Source organism: Staurois parvus, unplaced genomic scaffold (assembly GCF_062004578.1).
Source record: "Staurois parvus isolate SC_StPar_1 unplaced genomic scaffold, SC_StPar_1.0 ptg000040l, whole genome shotgun sequence".
Classification (NCBI taxonomy): Eukaryota; Metazoa; Chordata; class Amphibia; order Anura; family Ranidae; genus Staurois; species Staurois parvus.
Genome location: NW_028317836.1, coordinates 516,225 through 541,524, shown reverse-complemented (window position 1 = coordinate 541,524; position 25,300 = coordinate 516,225). Strand labels below are relative to the sequence as shown.

Genomic DNA, 25,300 nt, shown 5'->3' with positions numbered 1-25,300 from the left:
CTCCCTCTATGGCTTCTTCCATCCTGATCTCTCCAGACATTTCTTCTTCAGCTTCTTGTCTGTCTCCGACTGCAGCTCCATGTAAGAGGGGGAGGGGTGTCCTCTAGTGCAGGAAAGGATGGGTAAGAGGTGATCTCAGTGTAGAGGGTGTCTTTAGTGGGGGAGGGGTGTCTTCTGTGGGGGGGAGAGGGGGTGTCTTTAGTGGAGGAGATGGAGGGTTTCTTGGGGGGAAATAACACCAGATCTAAATCCTCCTGAGAAGACAAGGGTCATTGGGGTGACATGGCAGAACTTTAGCTGAACATTAGACAGCACCGCGTATGCCAAGGGGGCTGGGAGGCCAACTGAACCCAGCTTTGTTTGTGGACAGGGAGGAGTCCAATGGTCTGTTTGCGGACAGGGAGGAGTCCAATGGTCTGTTTGCACAAGTCCTAAACAAAAGCTCCATTGTTCTCATTTCCCAAGAAGGAAGAAGCTGCTCTGGCTGTACAGATCACACAGGTGGAGTCTACACTGCAGTCTGCATTGTCAGCCGAGCAGCTGAAGGAGTCCAACATCTAACCGTCTACTAATCAGGCGTACTCCTGGAGCACCACCTACACAAGACTCACCTCGTCCATCTAGACTGCTCACTAGACCTTCTTCTACAGCCTCTGAGCCATCACTTCCCTCCTCTGCTGGTGGAGCTTTATTAGGATCTATAGAGGGACGACACCGGCCTCGTATTGTCCATCAGAATCAAGGAAACGGCAGAGATCCGGCCATAGGGGAGGTAGGAAACATCAACACTGCAACAAGGGATCTCCCACTCAGCCTACCATCCCAACAGACGATTCATCATCAACAGAAATAGACGGAATTGTCGCCTTCACCTCCGCTGGACTGACATTGGGTAAGATGGACCTTCTGGGGAAAGGTTTGGGCTTTAGCCCTAAAGGTATCATGAAGGTTTGTTGGCACAGGACTTGTATAGATGTTTCAGGAATATTAGATTGAAGGGACATTATTCCTGGAGAGGCCATATTGAGGGACCACCTGTAGTCACACCACTGAGTAGGTCTGTCTGAGGTTTACAGACAAAATGGAAGTTTCCACCACCCACTACATATGCAGCAGCAGAAATGTTCCTTCATTTGGATGGTAAAGTATGACAGTCTATAATCAGGAACTATGGGGTCATGTCCTAATCATGGGACCATTGAGGAGAAAGGTGCATTGTCATCATTAGCAGCAAGAGGAGATATAACAATGAAGCCAGCTGATAAGGGGGATGGGTGGTCATTCTGGACACAGCATATGATGACAATGAGGTCATGTGACAATCATCTGATTTACATGTATATGAGAAATTGTCAGGTGACCCTGTATTAGGTCTACAGAGAACATTGAGATCTATATTAGATGGAGGGCTGAGGAAGGGGGGCATTGCAAAGGATATTTCAGAGGATTTATGGACACAACATCCCATTACACTGCTATTATATACATTACCTAAGATACAGAAACCTCCACCCTTCCCACCAGGTAGGTCAGCAGTGGGGGGAGGGGGATCTTTATATTTTCCAGCAGATACTTTACCTGATAAGGTGCCGTCACCTCTGGTACAGAAAACTAAAGCCTATGTCAGGGTGCAGCAGATTTGTTTAGTAAGATGAGATCTCTATTCCTGGGAGATTTGGACATTTATGGAAGGATTTGTTTGTATCTTTCTGTAGGATGCCATGGGCTCTCCTTAGGTCGGTGTCGTCGGGGTCCCAGTGTTTGTATCTTTCTGTAGGATGCCATGGGCTCTCCTTAGGTCGGTGTCGTCGGGGTCTCGGTGTTTGTATCTTTCTGTAGGATGCCATGGGCCCTCCTTAGGTCGGTGTCGTCGGGGTCCCAGTGTTTGTATCTTTCTGTAGGATGCCATGGGCCCTCCTTAGGTCGGTGTCGTTGGGGTCCCGGTGTTTGTATCCTCCTGTAGGATGCCATGGGCTCTCCTTAGGTCGGTGTCGTCGGGGTCTTGGTGTTTGTATCTTTCTGTAGGATGCCATGGGCCCTCCTTAGGTCGGTGTCGTCGGGGTCCCGGTGTTTGTATCTTTCTGTAGGATGCCATGGGCCCTCCTTAGGTCGGTGTCGTCGGGGTCCCGGTGTTTGTATCTTTCTGTAGGATGCCATGGGCCCTCCTTAGGTCGGTGTCGTCGGGGTCTCGGTGTTTGTATCTTTCTGTAGGATGCCATGGGCCCTCCTTAGGTCGGTGTCATCGGGGTCTCGGTGTTTGTATCTTTCTGTAGGATACCATGGACCCTCCTTAGGTCGGTGTCGTCGGGGTCCCGGTGTTTATATCTTTCTGTAGGATGCCATGGGCCCTCCTTAGGTCGGTGTCGTCGGGGTCCCGGTGTTTGTATCTTTCTGTAGTATGCCATGGGCCCTCCTTAGGTCGGTGTCGTCGGGGTCTCGGTGTTTGTATCTTTCTGTAGTATGCCATGGGCCCTCCTTAGGTCGGTGTCGTCGGGGTCTCGGTGTTTGTATCTTTCTGTAGGATGCATGGGCCCTCCTTAGGTCGGTGTCGTCGGGGTCTCGGTGTTTGTATCTTTCTGTAGGATGCCATGGGCCCTCCTTAGGTCGGTGTCGTCGGGGTCCCGGTGTTTATCTTTCTGTAGGATGCCATGGGCTCTCCTTAGGTCGGTGTCGTCGGGGTCTCGGTGTTTGTATCTTTCTGTAGTATGCCATGGGCCCTCCTTAGGTCGGTGTCGTCGGGGTCTCGGTGTTTGTATCTTTCTGTAGGATGCCATGGGCCCTCCTTAGGTCGGTGTCGTCGGGGTCCTGGTGTTTGTATCTTTCTGTAGGATGCCATGGGCCCTCCTTAGGTCGGTGTCGTCGGGGTCTCGGTGTTTGTATCTTTCTGTAGGATGCCATGGGCCCTCCTTAGGTCGGTGTCGTCGGGGTCCCGGTGTTTGTATCTTTCTGTAGGATGCCATGGGCCCTCCTTAGGTCGGTGTCGTCGGGGTCTCGGTGTTTGTATCTTTCTGTAGGATGCCATGGGCCCTCCTTAGGTCGGTGTCGTCGGGGTCTCTGTGTTTGTATCTTTCTGTAGGATGCCATGGGCTCTCCTTAGGTCGGTGTTGTCGGGGTCTCAGTGTTTGTTATTGGAGACAGTCTGTAAGGTGTTCCTTAATGCTTTGTATTCTCTGTTGATCCATTTATTGGGTTGTTTGTTGGATGGTTTCTTGTGGATGACTTTTCTCAGCTGGGATGTTTCTACAATGGTGTATGATATTTTATGGAGGTTCTTTGCTGCTGGGTTCACACCTCGTGCACTTACCTCATAGGTGTAGTTTTCTGGCAGTTTTTTGGTTTTCAGTTTCAGTTACCTCTCTGCATTTTGTGGTAGACTGTTTGTTTGGACCATTTAAATAATAGTGGCAGGTTGCAGAGATAAGTCTGGAGGTTTAGAGATGGTTTGTTTGAAGATTTATTTTATATAGAAGTAGTTGGTTGTGGTCTGATAGATGTTTGTGGATTAACTGTAAGGACATTGATGAGTGATGGGTTCACATCTGTGATGGCATAGTCTACCACAGTAAGGACATTGATGAGTGAAGGGTTCATATCTGTGATGGCATAGTCTACCTCTGTAAGGACATTGACGAGTGAAGGCCTCATATCTGTGATGGCATAGTCTACCACTGTAAGGACATTGACGAGTGAAGGGTTCACATCTGTGATGGCATAGTCTACCACTGTAAGGACATTGACGAGTGAAGGCCTCATATCTGTGATGGCATAGTCTACCACTGTAAGGACATTGACGAGTGAAGGGTTCACATCTGTGATGGCATAGTCTACCACTGTAAGGACATTGACGAGTGAAGGGTTCATATCTGTGATTATAACACAACATAGGACTCTGTGTATATTGTGGCCTCAAGGGTGATATACCTCGCTCTTGCCTCACACATCCGGTAAAATCCAGGACATAGGTGATGGTGGAGAGGTCAGCTTAAAGTGGAGTCCACTCTCCCTTTCAAAAACTAAGTCAGCATCTCCAAAAACTGTAACTGCTAACTTCTAAAAATCAGCCACTTACCTGTCCCTCGGTCCTGCGGTGTGTCCCCCTCAGCCCGTTTCACCAGTTGTCCTGTATTCCAGGAGGCCGGCATCTTCAGTGTGGGCACCCGGCTGTGATAGCTTGCGGCTTCACAGCCGGGTACCCACTGTGCATTCACGAGTAGTGCTTCGCTTGAATGGTCCTGTAGTCTTCTGGGACCTGTCACATGTCCCAAAAGACTTCAGGGAGGGAGGACACCTTCCGTTTCCGATCACCCAGGCGATAAGACCGGAAGTGGGAGCGGGTACTTGTCAAATTTGGGTACCGCTCCTCCCCCGCCCCCAAAGGTGCCAATCCTTAATGGGGAGCGGGGGAGCAGTCCTTAAAGCAGAACTTCCCCTTTTGGGTGGAGCTCCGCTTTAAGTCTTCTTCTGCTCCTCAAGAAGATGATAATTTATTGATCCCGGCCTTATTCACCTTGGGACCGAGTCTTATTGATAAGGCCGGTGATCATGTCAGGCCAGGAGCAGATAGCGGGGCAATCAGTTCAGATGTGCTGACTGCAGAAAGTTCAGGAACAAGAGCACATACCTTGAGCAGGTCTATAAACAGAGCAGGCTGGCTGGTCCTTGTGGTGCACTGCTGCTGATGTGATGAAACAGCAAGAGACTGGTGTGTATCAGGTGTTGGGGTATATGGAGGGATGGTGTGCCAGGTGAATGGCAGGCTCTGACCTGGTTTTGTCTGCCAGCTCTGTGTTGATACGTTGGATTATGGTGTTTGCTGTGTCCTTCCTCAGAAGTCGGGAGGACAGGATTACTTTGGAATGGGGACATTTTTGCTGTGCAATGTCTGCTAGTTGTGACAGTTTGTGGGCGATGACTTCCTGTTGTCCCTGGATGATGTTCGGGTCGGTGTGTATGATGAGATGTTTGGTGTTGGTGAAATATGGATTATTAATGACTCCTACTAATTATTCAATTGTTGAACGGTGAATGTTGGAGACTCTTCTTCCTGGGAAGAGCCGTTTGGTGTTTAGATATTTCCCATTGGAGTCTATTATTAGGACAATTTCAGGAGTATGTTGTCTGTTCTTGTGGTTTGGTGATTGTCTGTCTGTGGTCTCAGGATTATCGGACTTGTCTTGGCTGTCGCTGGTCTTTGTCTCGGTCATTGTTGGACATTGATTAGTCTCACCGGTCTGTTGTTCCTTGAGGGGCACTTTGTCTTCCTGACTGTGGAGCTGCATTTGTGTTTTCAGGGTCATTGTCTCTTCCATCAATTGAGTATTTTCTTGTTGGAATAGTTACATTGTAGGTGGAATTTCTTGTAGGACAGACCTGTGTCTATCCTACAAGACCCTGGGAGTGCCACTGGGAGAACACAATCGCTCCACGGGATGGATTGCCCCATCAATACTTACTATGTGGATAGGGGAATCAAGTCATTTTCCGTGGTTGCAGGAAAGAAAATCCCAGCATGTATGGGCTGCCTTACATTTATGTCACCTGTCTATAAAGTCATTCCATGTATTGTACAATGTCTCTCCCTATATGAGATAAGCAGTCTATGAGGAGTTGGGGGGCATTGCTATTTGGGACATGAGGCAGGCATGTCTTTGGACAATGTCTCAGTTGGCATCTTTCCTCACAATTTCTATCTGAAGTTTGTAGATCCTTCTAGATGTTGGTGAGGGGGGCGCACTGGACACCTTAGCTGCCATTGTGCTATATGCTGGGTGTCCAGTGCGCTCCTGTACCTTTAAGGAGGGGTGGGCTCCCTCAGGTTCACCTGCCCTCGGTCTATCCATCCAATACATGTGCCTCTACTATGGGGGCTCTCAAAATGTGTAGAGTTAGGAAGTGCAGAATATCGGGGTGCAGCAAAGAGGCTGTGCAGCTTCTACATGTATTTGTAAATGTGTGCTAACTGAACCCCTGTGTGTAACACATCCTGTTAGACAGGACAGTGCGGTTTGTTTGCAGGCTGGTTGGTACGTTGAGCTGGGAATTGTTCTCTTTTATTGTCTGACATGCGTCGCCCTTCCATGTGTTCCTGTGAAGGCCAGTTATAGACTGGGGCAGTGGCCAGTTGTTGTACCTTCTAGATGTTGGCCTGATCTTTAATTTAGGGGAAGACCTCTAATTTTCCTGGGTGCCTTGTGCCCTGATGGTGCCATTGTGGTGTATGTTCAGGGAGAGTACCGCACATTCATCTTCCTCATCCCTGACCTTGGTCTGCCGGCCCTTGCTGACACCGTCCTTTGTAATATTCCTGTAGTATTTGCAGAAAGCTGTAGGCCCCGCCGCCATGTTCTCAGGATGGAATAGGAAATACATTTACTTCTCTCATCATCATTACCGGAGAAGTCAGCAAACAGAGTCTCTGGTCTTTGCCCAAGTTTTGCTTTTTTCACGGCTCCATTGCTTTTTGTAACTTGGAACCAGGGGCGGACTGGCCATTCCAGCACTCGGGCACTGCCTGGGGTCAGTAGGGGGCCCCATGAAATGCTCCTGGTACCTTTTTTATAGGCTTTTTTGAGTGTGGGCAAGGACACGGGCCCCATGATCTCCTGTTTCCCGGGGGCCCCATGAGTTGTCAGTCCGCCCCTGCTTGGAACTAATTCAGTCATTTGTTGAAGCAGAAACAAATCCCAAATCTTTCTCTGTTTGCAGTCATTAGCCAACCAACCAGTTTTATAACTAAGAGACAAAATCTCTTCATCTCTCGGTGAGAAAACGACACTCTTTGTATGCAGAGCTCTGCTGATTGTCTGTGGAAACGGGAAACCAATCATTCCCATCCAGGACTCTCAGGGTTTTCTCTATGGGAGAAACAAATACAGAGAGAGGTCGGCTGAGAGAGAACTCCACTTCTTTCACTGTTTATGAGACAAAACAGTTCATAGTTCTTTTCTAGAGATGCGTTCTTCTAGCACTCACCTGCACCTCTCCGGAAATAAAGCAGCCAGCCATCCCCAGTGTCACCCATGTGTGGGAACCAGAGTCGGCCTCTACACCCTCCAGAAGCCCACAGACTCTCTCCCATCCCATGGCTGAGCTCACTTGGTCCCCATTTTCTGTCACCTGTCACATGAGTCCCTAAAAAATGCTGCCCAAGGCAAACGCCTTGTTTGCGGTAAATACGCCCCGTCCCTAACGTATGAAGTGTTTATATGCTTTACTATATATATATACAGAGCACCATACCAGACACAGTGCAGTCATGAGGAGAATGAGGTCACCATGTTGTTGTATCATTGAAATAAGGACGGTACAAACACCCCCTGTGATGGGGGGCAGGCAGGACAAGCACCCCCAAATACCAGGACAGGACAGTACACACCCCCTGTGATGGGGGGTAGGCAGGACAGGAAAAAAAACACCCCCAAATACCAGGACAGGACAGTACACACTCCCTGTGATGGGGGGCAGGCAGGACAAGCACCCCCAAATACCAGGACAGGACAGTACACACCCCCTGTGATGGGGGGTAGGCAGGACAGGAAAAAAAACACCCCCAAATACCAGGACAGGACAGTACACACCCCCTGTGATGGGGGGCAGGCAGGAGAGGACAAGCACCCCCAAATACCAGGAGAGGACAAACACCCCCAAATACCAGGACAGGACAAACACCCCCAAATACCAGGACAGCACAAACACCCCCTGTGAGGGGGGGTAGGCAGGACAGAAGACACAGAGCAGATGATAAACACACAAAGCTTTATTGAAAGAATGACAATCACACAATTGGGGTCAGCAGGTAGCGTCTCAGTGCCCAGTGTAGGGGAGGAGCAGGGAGAGGGCCCAAAACAATTGTAATCCAGCCCCAGGGGGCAAAGTCAGAGTCTCTGGCAGTTTGTAATCCAAACAGGGAAGAGAAAGGGGGGAGAGTTCATGGACGGTCCATAGGGGAATAAAACGGGTGCAGACACTCACGGGTCCAGCAGGGATGTCCTGGCTCACAGCAGATGATAGCAGGGGGCGACCCTCCTCAGCACACAGCAACAGCGGGTAATCCGGGCCCCAGAGAATTAGAGTATAGGGGGGCCCACAACAGGTAGTCCTAGCACACAGCAACAGTGGGTAATCCGGGCACCAGATTATTAGGCAGAGTATCGTGGGGCCCACAGCAAAGCAGTCCTTGGAGTATGGCAGCATGCCCAGCGGGTAATAATACTGTAAATCCCGGTATTACCGCAGAGTGTCAGCTGGTAATAATCCTCCCGATCCCGGTATTACCGCAGAGTGTCGGCTGGTAGTAATCCTCCCGATCCCGGCATTACTGCAGGGTGTCAGCTGGTGATAATCCTCCCGATCCCGGTATTACTGCAGAGTGTCAGCTGGTAATAATCCTCCCGATCCCGGTATTACCGCAGAGTGTCAGCTGGTGATAATCCTCCCGATCCCGGTATTACCGCAGAGTGTCAGCTGGTGATAATCCTCCCGATCCCGGCATTACCGCAGAGTGTCAGCTGGTGATAATCCTCCCGATCCCGGTATTACTGCAGAGTGTCGGCTGGTAATAATCCTCCCGATCCCGGTATTACTGCAGAGTGTCAGCTGGTAATAATACTGTAAATCCCGGTATTACTGCAGAGTGTCAGCTGGTGATAATCCTCCCGATCCCGGCATTACTGCAGAGTGTCAGAGTGTCAGCTGGTAATAATCCTCCCGATCCCGGGTAATACTGCAGAGTGTCGGCTGGTAATAATCCTCCCGATCCCGGTATTACTGCAGAGTGTCAGCTGGTAATAGTCCTCCCGATCCCGGCATTACTGCAGAGTGTCAGCTGGTAATAATCCTCCCGATCCCGGCATTACTGCAGAGTGTCAGCGGGTAATAATCCTCCCGATCCCGGTATTACTACAGAGTGTCAGCGGGTAATAATCCTCCCGATCCCGGGGTCTTTGCAGAGTGGCTGTGGGGGTCTTGCCTCACCGCAGACCTCCCAGCAGCTGTGTAGTGGACGGAACAACCTGGGACGCTCCTCATCGGCCTTCAGTGTAGGGCGCTCCCAGTCATCCTAGCAACCGTGGGGCAGCGTGCCACATTGCCCGGCAACGAGGCACACCGCCATGATATGGGCCACGCTCACAAGAGCACGGCCTTTTTCAGTCGGTGAGTGCAGGCATGGGAAACTCCCGAGCCCATGCTGTACTTGCCGGGGCCAAGCTGACTGCCACGGCCCGGAACATCCCTGCGGGGGTCCGCCCCTTCTCCTGCTGGATGACTGGAGGGGTGTGAACCTCACCTCAGGGAACTATCTCTCCCCCTCCAGCTGCTCTGGATAGAGACAGAGAGGTGACAGGAGTCACACCTCTCATCCTGGATGGCCGGGCTTCAAAGGGCCGTGACATGATGAGAGGGGGGAGAAGTGGGTGGAGCTGAAAGGGGGGAGAGGTGGGTGGAGCTGAGAGGAGGGAGAGCGCACAGCCTGGCACACCGTGACACTTGAGTTTGGTGTTGGGTCTGGTATGTTGGTTGGAGGAGGAAGCTTGACACTGGAGATCTCGTCACCAATTGTGTCCATCTTCTTGAAGTGACTGGCAATCTCCTGTGCAGTAAGTAAGTTGGTGGGCGGAGGCAGTGGGGGGCGGAGTAAGGAATTAAGGGTAGAGAAGAGTGACGAGGATTGGATGAGAGGGTCTTGATGAGAGTTGTAGTAGGTTTGCTTAGCAGCATGGAGGTTGGAGTTGTATTTGAGGACAACATGGAGTGGGAGACATTTTGGCTGAAATTTATAACTAACTTTGAGGTTACTTTGTATTTTTTATAGCCAAAAATACAAAATATTGTTTTTCTTCAAAATTTTTGGTCTTTTTTTGTTTATGGCGTGAAAAATAAAAAGCGCACAGGTGATGACATCCCACCGACAGAAAGCTCTATTTGTGTGAAGAAAGGACGGATATTTAGTTTGGGTGCAGCGTTGCACGACCGCGCAATTGTCAGTTACATAAAGAGGCGTGGCCATGAAGGGGTGTACATCCTGCGTAGGGGGAGGGGATAAGGACACAAATTGGCACTTTATTCTCATGGAGATCACATGGTTATTACTAGGAGGAGACGGAAACATTTGCTGGGTATTGGAGCTTTTGTGAGATGGATGGATTGGATGGCGACTGATTTGTATGGAGACATAATATAGAGCGGGAGGAATCCATGGTGTATTGTCACATGTATGAATGCAGGATTGGGGTACTATCCGTGTATTAGGGGGACCAATGACACCTTGGCTAGTATTGTAGATGAATCTGGGGGCGTCGGGGGCAATCTTCTTATGTTTATGGCCCTTTAGGGCAGATGTGATTTCTATGTATTTTATGGGAGATTTTCTCTGTATATTGGGAGTTTCCATCTTGTTGTATCATGAATGTAGTATGGAAGATGAGTCCTATGTACTAGGAATGGTCATTGGAAGGACAGAATAGGAGCCACATGATTGGCTGGCCAACCCCGTGACAGTATAGACTAGTGGGTGACATTGATTGAGATCCGCCCGCTGTGTGTATACAATCACCCGGCTAATGTCTAATATCAGGGGACAAAATGTGCCAGCATTCATATCAGACTAAGGGAAAATGGCCGCCGGAGGAGGGACAGGCGGGCTACAACAAAATGGAGGAGGGAGATCTAATCCACTGCAATGTGATGTGTATAACTGCGAGAACATTGATATCAGACTAAATGAAAATGGTCGCCTGAGGAGGGACAGACAGGCTACAACAAAATGGAGGACAGATATCTAATCCACTGTACTGTAATGTGATAACTGTGTGACATAGATATCAGACCAAGGAAAAATGGCTGCCAGAGGAAGGACAGGTGGGCTACAACAGAATGGAGGACAAGGCTCTAATCCACTGCACTGTAATGAGATAACTTGATGGCTTTCCCTGTTTTATGCTATTCAGCGGTTTTTGGACCAGCACCATCTAGTGTCTGCTCTCTATACTGCACCCTCTGTATAAATCTGTCCGGTGTCACTTCCTGTCCGGTGTCACTTCCTGTTTGGTGTCACTTCCTGTCCTGGGAACACTTTTTTCCTCTCAGCCATTTTAGATCATCTTCTAGAAGGTCCTGTGATTGTCGGTCTCCATCCTGAACACACGGCCACCATAGGGCCAGCATGGGATCTTCTCCATGTCAGAGCACACGGGTAAGTCAGGTGGATCTCCTATTCCTGGTCCCGGCTCCTGTCCCTGCTATAGACGGACCAATCATCTGTGACCGAACCTTCCTCCTTGTCATCGATGATCTGGGTGTATTATTATTATTTATTCCAGGTACTTATATAGCGCCGTCAGTTTACATCTATATTGTACATTCCTTGACCCTGTCCCCTCACAACTCCTCCGGTCACCCTCCCCCTCCATCCTACACTCCTTCACCCACATCTTCAATCTCTCCCTCTCTACTGGCGCATTCCCCTCCCCCCTAAAGCACGCGCACATCACCCCCATACTCAACCCTCCCTGGACCCCACCGACCTGAACAACCTCAGACCCATCTCCCTACTGCCATTCACTTCCAAACTCCTTGAGCACTTAGTCTACAATCGTCTGAGCTCCCACCTCACTGACAACAACCTCCTCGATCCCCTACAGTCCGGCTTCCGTCCCCTACACTCCACCGAACCCGCCCTACACTCCACCGAACCCGCCCTACACTCCACCGAACCCGCCCTACACTCCACCGAACCTGCCCTACACTCCACCGAAACCGCCTTACTCAAATCACCGACCTGCTAACCACTAAAGCTAATGGCCACCACTCAGTCCTCCTACTCCTCGACCTTTCTGCGGCCTTCAACACAGTCAACCACCCCCTCCTCCTTAATAAACTACACTCTCTCGGCATCAGAGACTCCGCCCTCTCCTGGCTCTCCTCCTATCTATCCCAGCGCTCCTTCAGCGTTACCTATAACGCTACCACCTCCCCCTCTCTGTTGGGGTCCCTCAAGGCTCTGTCCTCGGGCCCCTTCTCTTCTCCATCTACACCTCCTCCCTCGGCAAACTGATACACTCCCACGGCTTCAACTACCACCTCTATGCCCATGATACACAAATCTACCTCTCCACCCCCCACCCCTTCAGTCTCCGCCCGTATCACACACCTACTGAACGACATATCAAACTGGATGTTGCTCCATTTCCTCAAATTGAACCTTTCCAAAACTGAGCTCCTGATTGTCCCCCCAGCCCGTGCCCCCCCCCCCATACTCTCCATCACGACTAACAACGCCACCATCAGTCCCACCCCACAAGCCAAAGTCCTAGGTGTCACCCTGGACTCAAACCTGTCCTTCCAACCCCATGTCCAATTGTTGGCAAACTCATGCAGGCTCCTCCTCCGCAACATCTCCAAAATACGTTCATTCCTCACCCCAGACACCTCCCTCACCTCCCTCCTCACAGACTATCCCCACTTCAGTCTATCCTGAACTCAGCGACCAGACTCATCCACCTCACCAACCGCTCTGCTTCTGCCACCCCCCTCTGTCATTCCCTCCACTGGTCTCCACCTCCCACACCTGACTGCAGGACTTCCCCCATCCTCTGCAACTCCCTACCCCAATCCATCAGACTGTCACCCATCCTCCTCACCTTCAGGCACACCATGAAAACCCATATCTTCAGGGAAGCCTACCCCACCCTCACCTAACAGCCGATCTCCTCCTACCACTCCATCCCCCACAGCCACTTTCTCCTGTACCACTACCCCCTCCCTCCTAGATTGTAAGCTCCAAGGATCAGGGCCCTCAAACCCCTCATGTATTGTTACTGTATTGTCTCATGTTCTGCCCCCACTATAATGTACAGCGCTGAGCAAACCTTCTGCCGCTATATAAATCCTGTATAATAATTCCCATCAGTCCCCGCCCCCGAGGAGCATACAATCTAAGGGCCCTAACTCACATTCATACATACACATACTAGGGACAACTTAGGAGACAATTCACCTCCCAGCATGTCTTTGTAGTGTAGGAGGAAACCAGAGTACCCGGAGGAAACCCACCCAGGCACAGGGACAACATGCAAACTCCAGGCAGGTGGTGCCATGGCTGGGATTTGAACCAACAACCCAAGTACTGCCAGGTGGAAGTGCTAACCACTCAGCCACTGTGCTGCCCCGTGCTGTATATATCTCAGCATCTACTTCTCAGTGTTGGTTTCCTCCTCATTGCCGGCCATTAAATGGGCCTCAGAATGGCTCCGGTATTCCCTCCTAGGAAGGACATTCAGGCCGATCTCCCACCATGTTCCTCTGATGTGTCCGAGACAGAATAACAGGAGAGACACCAGGTATGTATGGGAGAGGGGTGAGATGCTGGGAGGGGTATGTATGGGGGCGGGGTGAGAAGATGGGAGGTATGTGAATGGGGGGCGAGGGGAGAAGATGGGAATTAATGTATATGGGGAGGGGTGAGAAGTTGAGGAGGGATGTGTATGGGGGAGGGGTGAAAAGCTGGGGAGGGGTGAGAAGCTAGGAGGGGATATGTATGGGGGAGGGGTGAGAAGTTGGGGAGGGATGTGTATAGGGGAGGGGTGAGAAGCTGGGAGGGGATATGTATAGGGGAGGGGTGAGAAGCTGGGAGGGATGTGTATGGGGGAGGGGTGAGAAGTTGGGAAGGGATGCAAATGGGGGAGGGGTGAGAGGTTGGGGAGGGCTTTTGGGTGCGGGGCCCATGGAACCCAGCTCACTTTGGGTGGGGGGCCCATGGAACACAGCTCACTTTGGGTGCGGGGCCCATGGAACACAGCTCACTTTGGGTGGGGGGCCCATGGAACCCAGCTCACTTTGGAGAGGTGGGGAGACCCCTGTCTCAGCACCCATATCACTCTTATGTGTAAGTCACCCTGTGCCTGTTAGGGGTGCAGGGTGAGATGTCCTGATATTGTGTAGACATGTATAGGTGGGGTGGGGGGGTTGTTCATTGTTTAATGCCATGTGGTTGCATCCCATTGTTCTATTGTCTGTCTGGATTGGGAGCAAACTATTATGGGATGTATGTGTTTGTGTGTATTGGTTGGTGGGGGGTGTCTCCAGCAGCCCTTCCTCCTGATGGGACTGTCTGCTGGTGTGAAGTTTGAATACCTGTGTGTCTCTTGTTACTAAATGTAATTGCCCCACCCAGGGTCATTATGCAGGGAGGGGGGATTGTCCCCTGAGTGTATATATCTTGTATCTGTGTTCAAATAAAGTAGTCTACCTCCTGGTTTACTTCAGGACTGGTGTCTAGTCTTGTATGGTCGGCTGTGGTGTCTGTGGTTGGTGTTCGGATGGGGAAGCAGTATTCTAATGGAAGTACTCAAGCGCAGTCTGGGGTCAGTTCCATTACAGCTGTGTATGGGGGAGGGGCGAGAAGCTAAGGACGATATGTATGGAGGAGGGGTGAGAAGCTGGGGAGAGATGTGTATGGGGGAGGGGTGTGAAGCTCAGAAGGGATGTGTATGGGGGAGGGGGTGAGAAGCTGGGAAGGCATATATATGGGGAAGTGGTGAAAATTTGGGAGAGGATATGTATGAGGGAGGTTTGGGAAGCTTGGGGGGATGTGTATAGGGGAGGGGTGAGAAGCTGGGAGAAATGTGTATGGGGGAGGGGTGAGAAGCTGGGAAGGCATATATATGGGGAAGTGGTGAAAAGTTGGGAGAGGATATGTATGAGGGAGGTTTGAGAAGCTTGGGGGGATGTGTATGGGGGAGGGGTGAGAAGCTTGGGAGGTATGTGTATGGGGGAGGGGTGAGAAGCTGAGGAGGGATGTGTATGGGGGAGGGGTATGTGTGGTGGAGGGATGACAAGTCGGGGATGAGTATATACGGGGGAGTGGTGAGAAGCCAGGGACGGGTATGTGTGGGGCAGGAGTTAGAAGCCAGAGACGGATATGTGTGAGGGAGGGGTGAGAAGCCAGGGACGGGTACGTATGGGGGAGGGGTGATAAGTCGGGGACGGGTATGTATGGGGGAGGGGTGAGAAGCCGGAGATGGGTATGTACAGGTGTTCTGTCTCTCCAATCTAAGCATTGATAGTGTGATCTCTGTAACTTACAGTTGTGATGAGATGGTGATAACTTCATCCTCAGTTGGATACCACAGTCAGTGACTCCATCGATAAGACATCTTGTAGATCTTGTGAAGTTTCTTCCATAAACTGAGAGAATCTTACAACAATGAACATTCGATCGGTCAAAAGATCATAATGTTTCTGCTTCTTGCCATGAGGCTAGAACTGCAATGCATTTCTGGGAAAGGGGGAGGGGCTATCTATACAACATTAAACCAAATAAACTTTAGTTCAAGTCCAATATAAATAATGAAGATTCTTTCCGGGAACATCTGCAAAACAAGAGGGAAGGGAAGAACAAAGGAAAACAATGCAAACATTCAGCATAATACTTGCAGATGTTGGTGTGGAAAGTCCAGGCTGAGACATGGAAATCCATATTCAGAGGAGAAGGCAGCAACATGCACCTTCCTTCTTACCTCCCTGTAATTCAGGTGGATGACTTGTCTTCCTCTTTGGTTCCTTTATAGGCCTGAAGTAAAGGTGTGCAGAACCTTCTTTCATGACTCTAACTTCTACCTTGCGTACCTTTCCATCGTTACTTGGCATAGTCTTTGTAATAAGAGCCATGGGCCAATGGTTACCATGGGAATCTGTCTCCTTCAAAAGAACTACGTCTCCCACTTGTAGATTGGGTTTGCTAGTTTGCCATTTATTACGACTTTGAAGGGTAGAAAGGTACTCCATCTTCCAGCGATTCCAGAACACATTAGCAAGATGTTGAACCCGTCGCCATTGATGCTTGTAAATGTTGGGGTAATCAAGTTCCTCTGTGGGAATAGTGGCTACCCCAGTTTTTTGGGTAAGAAGAGTGGCTGGAGTGAGCAACACTGGGAACTCGGGATCTGAGGACTCAGGGACCAATGGCCTTGCATTGATTATAGCGGACACTTCTGCAAGAAGAGTGACTAAGATTTCATGAGTAAATTGAGAAGTTTTCTGGTCCAGTAGCATAGAGTCCAGGATCTTTCTTGCAACTCCAATCATGCGTTCCCAAGAGCCTCCCATGTGAGGAATGAGGTGGGTTGAGTTCCCATTTACACTTATTGCCACTCAAGAAGATCTCTATCTTTTCTGCTGCTGTAAAATGAGTCCCACAGTCAGATCTCAGGGACTTTACAGGTCCTCGTACAGAAACAAAACTTCTGAAAGCATTAATGATACAAGAAGAGTCCATTGATTCTATCACATCAATGTGCACTGCACCAATGCTCAAGCAAGTGAACAGCACAGCCCATCGCTTATTGTTAGCAACTCCGCCACGAGTTCTGCGTGTAACAACAGTCCAGGGGCCACATATGTCCATGCCAACATTAGTAAATGGTGCTTCAGTGCTTAATCAGTCAGCTGGAAACTCTGCCATTTGTTGTTGTAGGTGCTTCCTGTGATGGGAGTGAGTTTGGGTGGGGGCCCATGGAACACAGCTCATGTTGGAGGAGTAGGGAGATCCCTGTCTCAGCTCCCCATATCCCTCTTATGTGTAAGTCACCCTGTGCCTGTTAGGGGTACAGGGTGGGATGTCCTGATATTGTGTAGACATGAATAGGTGGGGTGTGGGGGTTGTTCATTGTTTACTGCCATGTGGTATATCCCATTGTTCTATTGTGTGTCTTGCTTGGGAGCAAACTATTATGGGATGAATGTGTTTGTGTATTGGCTGGGTGGGGGGTGTCTGCTGATGTGTCTCTGGTTGCTAGATTTTATTTGTCCCGCCCTGTTGTAAGGGATTTCCAGCAAGACGAACCGTGATCGGAAATGTATGATCAAGCACAGCAAAGATTGGTGCCAGACGGCCTATTTAAGGAGTGTCTCTGCTCATGTTCAGTGCTCAGCAAGTTACAGCAGGGCCAAAGGCCTGTTGAGGAATATGTTACCGATTTCCGCATCTGGAGTTCCGATACTCAATGGAATGAGTCTGCTCTCCGCTACCAGTTTCGTCATGGCCTTTCTGACACCCTGAGCTTGCCCGAGTGGGGGTACCAACCAGACTGGAGAATCTGATAGACCTGACTATCCACATTGACCATCGGATTCGGGAGAGACAGGATGAGAAAACAAATGGGGAGATCTTGATATGTTCAGAAATGGGGACTCCTGTGCCCTCTACGACTGCTGTTCCATCAGAGTTACCCATTAATAAAGGAAAACATCTTAATCCATCTAGAAGGAGCTTTTGGAGACCACAGTTGTCTGCTGCAGAGCGTATTCGATGACAGAAGTTTTAGCTCTGTCTCTACTGTGGTGACGCATGTCAATATATAGTGACGTGTCCAATAAGACCTCATAAGCCCTCTCCCAGCTGGTTCTATATGATGCATCCCCAAGGAACAAGCCGAACGCATCTCCCCTTCCACCTTCAACTACAACTGGCCGAAGGGACGATCACGGTCCAGCCATTATAGACTCGGGTGCTTGTAGTTGATTTATGGATGCAAACTACGCTACCCAGAATAAGATTCTGCTCCGTACCAAGGCACAAAGACTTTAGGTTCATCTAGCGGATGGATCCGGTATCGGTTCTGGCCCTGTGACACAAGAGACCGTGCCAATGTTATGCATCACCTCCTCGGGACACCAGGAATTTCTGTGTCTGGATATTATTACTTCCCCGATATTTCCAGTTATTCTCGGCATGCCCTGGCTAAAAGCACACAACCCAACCATCAATTGGTTGTCTGGAGAAATCTTCTTCCCTTCGGAATACTGTCTGAACCACTGTATTCCTAAAGAACCAAGTGCAGCAACCTCTCTTCTTAGAATTCACTCTGATCCCGAGACCATGAAACTTGTTCCTGTTGTTTACCACGATTATCTGGACGTATGTAATAAAAAGATTGCCAATACTCTTCCTCCTCATCGTTCCTATGATTGTCCGATTGAGCTCCTGCCCGGCACCGAAATTCCTTTCGGACGAATTTACTCCCTATCCGAAGTAGAATTAGAGGTCCTCCAGGTTATATTGATGAGAGTTTGGAAAAAGGGTTTATTCAGCCTTCTACATCACCAGCAGGAGCTCGCATCTTCTTTGTTGAGAAGAAGGATCACACCTTCAGACCCTGTGTGGACTAACGTGACCTAAACAAGATAACATACAAAAATCATTATCCCCTGCCTCTAATTCCTGAGTTATTCCAAAGGCTGCGAGGAGCATGTTTCTTCTCAAAACTGGATCTGAGGGGCGCTTCCAATCTGTTTAGAATCTGCAAAGGTGACGAACGGAAGATGGCTTTTTGAACCCACTTCGGGCATTTTGAATACCTGGTGATGCCTTTTGGTCTCTGTAATGCCCCAGAAACCTTCCAACACCTTGTAAACGATATATTTCGGGACTATTTGGATCTGTTCATAATTGTTTACCTGGATGACATCTTAGTTTTCTCCAGTTTAATAGAAAAACATCGGGATCATGTGAAGAAGACTCTGGATAGATTACGCCAACATCACCTTTACGCAAAAGTTGAAAAATGTGAGTTTGAGAGACAGTCTATCCAGTTCCTCAGACTTGTGATCACCCCCGAGGGCATTTCTATGGACCCCCAAAAAGTGTCCTCTGTATTGGAGTGGCCCATTCCAGGAGACAGGAAAGCAGTGCAACATTTCGTAGGATTTGCAAATTTCTACAGGAAATTTATCAAATACCTCTCTGGGATCATCGCACCAGTAACATAGCTCACCAGGCAACATATCCCCTTCAAATGGACTCCTGAGGCCCAAGCAGCCTTTCAGCAATTAAAGACCTTGTTCACCTCCGCATCTATCCTGAAGCACCCAGATCCTGCTCTAGCCTTTGTCCTTGAAGTGGACACTTCTGAGAATGCTGTAGGAGCCATCTTGTCACAAAGACAGGGACTCAAATCCCTTCTACACCCTGTTGCATTTTTCTCCAGGAAGTTAAATGCCTCTGAAAGGAACTATGATGTGGGAGACAGAGAGCTGCTAGCCATCAAGGCAGCACTTGAGGAATGGCGCTACTTACTGGAGGGAGTATCCCATCCAATTCTCATCTTCACAGACCATAACCTTGAATACCTGAAAACGGCAAAACGCCTAAGGCCACGACAAGCAAGATGGCCACTATTTTTCACCCGCTTTGTCTTCCATTTGACATACCGTCCTGGATCAAAAACCGGTAAACCCGACGCACTCTCCCGTATGTTTCCTGACCCAATTTTACAGTCTAAACCTGACACGATTTTGCCAGCCAAGAAATTTTTACTGCTGCAGACAGACTTGTAACAAGTGGTGGATAATCATCCACCTTCCATAGATATGCATCTTCAGCTAAAGAATGGTCTGTATTTCCATAAAGAACAAATCTTTGTGCCCGAAGAACTCAGTACTCTTATCCTCAAAAGGTGTCACGATCACCCCTTGGCAGGTCACTTCGGGATTCACAAGACTTCAAATTTGGTCTCTCACTCCTTCTGGTGGCCAAACTCAATAAAAGATTGCCAGGACTATGTGAGGTCTTGTACAGTTTGCCTTAGAAACAAGTCTGACAAAGCCAAGACCTGGGGCCTGTTGGAATCTTTGCCCGTACCGGAAAAACTTTGGAGTATGATTTCCATGGATTTTATTGTGGAACTTCCCCCATCGGAAGGCTTTACCACTATTTTTGTAGTGGTTGACCGCCTATCAAAGATGGCCCACTTCAGTCCCTTGAAAGGGACTCCTTCCACCACGGAAACTTCTTCTGCTTTTATCAAAGAGATCGTAAGATTGCATGACGTTCCTATCAATATTGTATCTGACCGAGGAGTACAATTTACATCCAAGTTCTGGAAAGCTCTGTGTGAAGCATTAGAGATTGAATTACACTTCTCCTCTGCATATCACCTGCAAACTAATGGACAGACAGAAAGAACGAACCAAACTCTGGAACAATACCTCCGATGCTTCTCCTCATAGTCACAGGATGACCGGATATCTCTCCTTCTGTTAGCGGAGTTCGCTTACAATAATTCCATTCACTCGGCTACCAAGCAATCCCCCTTTTACTCCAACTATGGATATCACCCCTCCTTCCTTCTGGAAATACCAGTGGAACCCGCTGTCACGGCAGTACAAAAAAGGATGGAGTTCCTCAGGAGGAACGGGGAAATATTGCAGAAAACTATTTCTGAAGCTCGGGTGAGTAACAAAATTTTTTTTGACAAAAGAAGGGGCAACTTAAAACTGAAACAAGGAGATAGTCTGTTTATCCACGGCAAATCTGAAATTGAATTGTCCTTTGAGAAAGCTTGGTACAAGATACCTGGGACCATTTACTATCAAGAGTAAAGTTAACCCTGTAGCTTTTGAATTAAAACTGCCTGCTAATAAGATTCACACGGTGTTCCATTGCTCCTTGCTGAAACCACATATTCCAAGTGGATTTCCCAATCAAGATCCACAGGCATGAGCTCCACTGCTGGTTGAAGGAAATGAAGAACACAAGGTTGAGGCTATCTTGAATTGTAGGAAGAGGGGCGGACAGACACAGTTTCTCATAAAATGGAAAGGTTATGGTCCAGAGGACAATTCCTGGGAACTATCCACTAATGTCCATGCCCCACGCATAGTTCAAGCCTACCTCCATCTTCACCCTGAAAAACGAGCCCTAGTGGGCATCTGGAGGCTGCCCCTAAGGGGGGTTGGCAATGTAAGGGATTTCCAGACAGACGAATCGTGATTGGAAATGCGCGATCACGCACATGCACATGCACAGCAAAGATTGGCGCCAGATGGCCTATTTAAAGAGTGTCTCTGCTCATGTTCAGTGCTGACTGGTCTTCAGCTCCCCCATGTCCTGCTTGTTCCTGTGTGATTCCTTTGTTGCTGACCGGGCTTGTTCCTGACCTGACTGTGATTGCTCTCCTGATACCGGTTCCTGACTTCGGCTCTGCTCCTGACCTTCGCTTTTCCTTCTGATTCTGTACCGTGCTGCCCGACTGTTGATGACCCCGGCTATTCCATGAGACTGCTCCTGTCTCTTACCCTCACTACCTGCCTTGCTCTGGTGCACGCCTGGCAAGCGTCAAGACCTGCTCTGCTTGTTACTACTGTGCCTGAATCAGAAGATCATCGGTCTTCCAGAGTCATCATCTGCAATAGCAACAACTACTGGCTCTCTTGCTCCCCTGGGTCCTAGACTCCCTCTGTTCCAACTCCAGTGGGGTCAGGGCTGGTGACACAAGTGAGGCCGGCCTCGTCATTTCAGTCTCCCATCAGGTACGTGACACCTGTGTCCATATGCAGGGAGGTGGGTTGTTCCCTTGAATGTTTATATCTTGTGTCTGTGTTAAAATAAAGCAGTCTATTTCCTGGTTTTACTTTGAGTGGTGTCTGTGTTCGGACAGGGAAGCGGGAGTCTAATGGAAATACCCTAGTGCATTCGGGGTCCGGTTCAGTTACACTTCCCTCTTAGTTTTTGACTCTTGATGCATTTGAGGAGTATGGACGATATACACCTTTTCATGCCGACGATCCAGAAACCTGCAGACCTTACTGCTCCCTCAGAAAAGTGATGACCTTGGTGCTGAACTCGCTCATGGAAATGTCTAACTAACAGAGCAGTAATGTGATGACGTCCTTGAATAATGAGGGGATTTCTCTCTTCTCTGGACGAATCGGATCTTCCAATGCGACCACCGACTCACAATAGCTTGTTGTGGTCAATTATTGGAATTCATTTGCACAGCTATCCTTAGGTTGAGTCCTTTTGATATGTTAGCAATCTCTTGTGAGTACACTTCATGTTTGACACATTGAATAATGATCCTTTCTACTTGAAGGACCTCCTCAAAGGTGTGGAGGGGGGGGCTTTACAGATGTGCCAGTTGTGACACACTTTTTCAGTGCTAGAGCTGTTTTCAAACTGATGAGCAATGTGAACAAGACGTGCAATGGCTCGTACAACAGAGGACCACTTAGAAAAGCATTCAAAACGGTGAGGACTCAGCCCTGCCCTGGCTTTCATAGAGGTGTTGAGTGTGATGGTAACAGCTCTGATTTCCTTATCAGATTCCGGATGAACCAGTTCAAAGGTAGAATTTGTTGAACTTGAGATAAGTTTATCATTCAAGAGTACTGGTGGATATAGCCAAGATGTGTCCAGAAATGCAGTGGTAGGTACTGCACGACTGCCGCTGTCAGCAGGCTTGAGGCTAGTTGGAACATAGTGCCATTGTTCAGGTGTAGAGAACTTCGTTATGCGTTCCACTCTGTTGCCGACATACACGTAGAACCGTCTTGTGCGATTGTGTATATATCCTAGCACTATTTTGCTGTCTGTATAAAAGTCAAAGGAGTCTATTTCAACATCTGTGTCAAGTTCTACGAGCTCAGAAATTTCCACAGCTGACACAGCTGCACTAAGTTCAAGCCTTGGAATAGTATGTGTAGGTTTTGGTGTGAGCTTGGTCTTGCCCATGATAAATCCTACACCCACTTTACAGCTGGGATCCGTAGCTCGAAGATAAGCCACCGCAGCAATGGCTTCATTGGATGCATCGGAGAAGACATGAATCTCTCTTGTGGTGGCATTCATTAAGGATGCTTGGGTGTAAGAGCGTGGTATCTGGGGGAGTTCTAATTCTTTTAGAGACTGTTTCCAGGATTCCCACCTTTTGTTGTTTCTCCTTGGGTAAGGGCGTATCCCAGTCTGAGCTTTCAGAAGTAAGTTGTCTCAGCAGAATCTTACCCTAAATGGTGAACGGTGTAATGAAACCTAAGGGATCATAAATGCTGTTCACTGTAGACAATACTCTTCACAGGCTGATGTTTGAAATGTGAATGTGTCTTGTTTAACATTCCAAAGCAATCCAAGACTGCGTTGTGTAACAGGTCAGATTCTAGTTGGAATTTCTTCACACTGACAGCATGATCATCAGAAGGAAAGGCTATCATGACCTTGTCACTGTTAGAGATGATTTTGTGAAGTCTGAGGTTTGCAGTGGCAAGCATGTTCTGGGTTCTAGTAAGAAGATCAATAGCTTCTTCTTCATTGGGCACAGATTTGAGTCCATCGTCTACATAGAAATTCCTTTTGATGAATTGTCTTGCATCAGATCCAAATTCTTTCTCACCCTCTTGAGCTGTTTTCCTCAGTCCATAAATTGCTACTGCAGGAGAAGGACTGTTACCAAAAACATGTTCCTTCATTCGGTAGTCTATGACTTCATCGTTGGCATCATTATTGTGGTACCATCGGAACCTGAGGAAGTTTCTGTAATCTTTGTGGACGATGAAACAGTGGAACATCTGCTGAATGTCAGCCATAACAGCAAATGGTTCTTGTCTGAAGTGAAGTAAAACTCCTATGAGATTGTTGTTCAGATTAGGCCCATTGAGAAGATTGTCATTGAGGGAGACGCCTTCATGATGAGCACTTGAGTCAAAGACCACCCTAATCTGATCAGGCTTGCGAGGATGGTAGACACCAAAGCATGGTAGATACCAACCTTCTTCTCCTTCTGTAAGAGGAGGTGCAGGCTCAGCATGATCTTTCTCAAATACCTTCTGCAAAAAGTCCACAAAGTGCTTTTTCATCTCAGGCTTCTGGTTCAAACTGCAATTTAAAGAAACAAACCGTGATTATGCATGTACCTGTTGTTTGGTAGTCTCTTTCTTTGGGTACGAAATGGTAGAGGTGCTACCCAGCTGTTGGAATCATCTTGGTAGAGCTCCTGACTCATGGTTTTCAAGAATTCTTTGTCTTCTATGGTAGCTGCCAACTCATTGTCTTTAGTGGTTACCTCGAACACTGTGTTGCTGATGTTGTCATCCCAGAGATTAAGAGCTTTCTTATTGTCTTGTATGATGGGCCGTTGTGCACCTTTTTCAAACAGTCTTTCTTTCACAATATATTTATGTGGTCATTGTGCTGAACAAGTTGTTCGTCCATTTGACAGGACATGTGTTTTAAGGAAAGAGACTGAGTAGGACCTCCTGTCCTGGTCTAGGCAGTCATTGCCTATGATGACCCATGCTAGGTCCAGACGCTGAGCATATCGGGCATTGTGTGGACCGTTGATTTGATGACAAACTTTGTGCACCCTTAGAATTGAGCTCTTAGTATTCCCTCCAGCCCATGCCCCCTCCCCTGACTTCTCTATCAAGATCAATAACACAATCATCAGTCCCTCCCCTCATGCCAGGGTACTTGGTGTAATCCTAGACTCCCATCTGTCCTTTCAGTCCCAAATCCAATCGCTGTCCAAATCTTGTAGACTTCACCTCCGCAACATCTCCAAGATACGCCCGTTTCTAACCTCAAAAACCACTAAGCAACTCATTCACTCCCTTATTCTATCTCGCCTTGACTATTGTAACTCCCTCCTCATTGGACTACCTCATCACAGGCTATCCACTTTTCAGTCTATCATGAATGCTGCTGCCAGACTCATCCACCTTACTAACCGTTCTGTATCAGCCACCCCTCTCTGCCAATCCCTCCACTGGTCTCCACACAGTGTCCTCCACCCCTCTCTGCCAATCCCTCCACTGGCTTCCCATTGCCCAACGGATAAAATTCAAAATATTAACAATAACATATAAAGCTATTTATAACTCTGCCCCAAATTACATCACCGATCTTGTCGCCAAATATCACCCAAACCATACACTCCGCTCCTCGCACGACCTCCTGCTCTCTAGCTCCCTTGTCTCCCCCCATGCTCATCTCCAGGACTTCTCCAGAGCTTCCCCTATCCTCTGGAACTCTCTACCCTAATGTATCGCCTACTCTGCTCACTTTTAGGCGATCTTTGAAAACCTATCTCTACATGGAAGCCTATGCTGCCCTCAGCTAATAATGGAATCTTCTACTGTTCCAACCAGTCCATCAACCACAGTTACTACCTTTTGTACCACTAGCCCCTCCCTCCTAGATTATAAGTTCCCAGGATCAGGGCCCTCCTATCCCTCTTGTATTGAACTGTATTGTTGCTGTATTGTCTCCCGTTATATTGTAAAGTGCTGAGCAAACTGTTGGCGCTATATAAATCCTGTATAATAATAATGTCTTGGCCGAGTAACAGCAGGATATCGGCACTTTCATCGAGGGCTGGTATTCGGCTGGCTATGTGCTTTAAGTGAGAATGGTGATAAGCAGCTTCAGGAGTAGGGATCTCCTCTTTGGTGTTTGGAATCTGCTTGCACTCAGTGATAGTGGGCAAAGATATTTCCACATTGTCATTCAGAGAAGCAACTACAAGACCACTGG

The 25,300-nt window shown here is 48.6% G+C and overlaps 1 protein-coding gene across 1 annotated transcript in view; it reads left to right on the top strand.

The window, feature by feature from the left end:
* The first annotated feature begins 11,078 nt into the window (after positions 1–11,078).
* Positions 11,079–25,300, top strand: part of LOC149470519 (uncharacterized) — a 29,038-nt gene continuing 14,816 nt past the window's right edge. The window contains exon 1 of the mRNA XM_089662970.1: positions 11,079–11,191. The gene's annotated coding sequence lies outside the window, so the exon portion shown is untranslated. The remainder of the gene's footprint in view (positions 11,192–25,300) is intronic.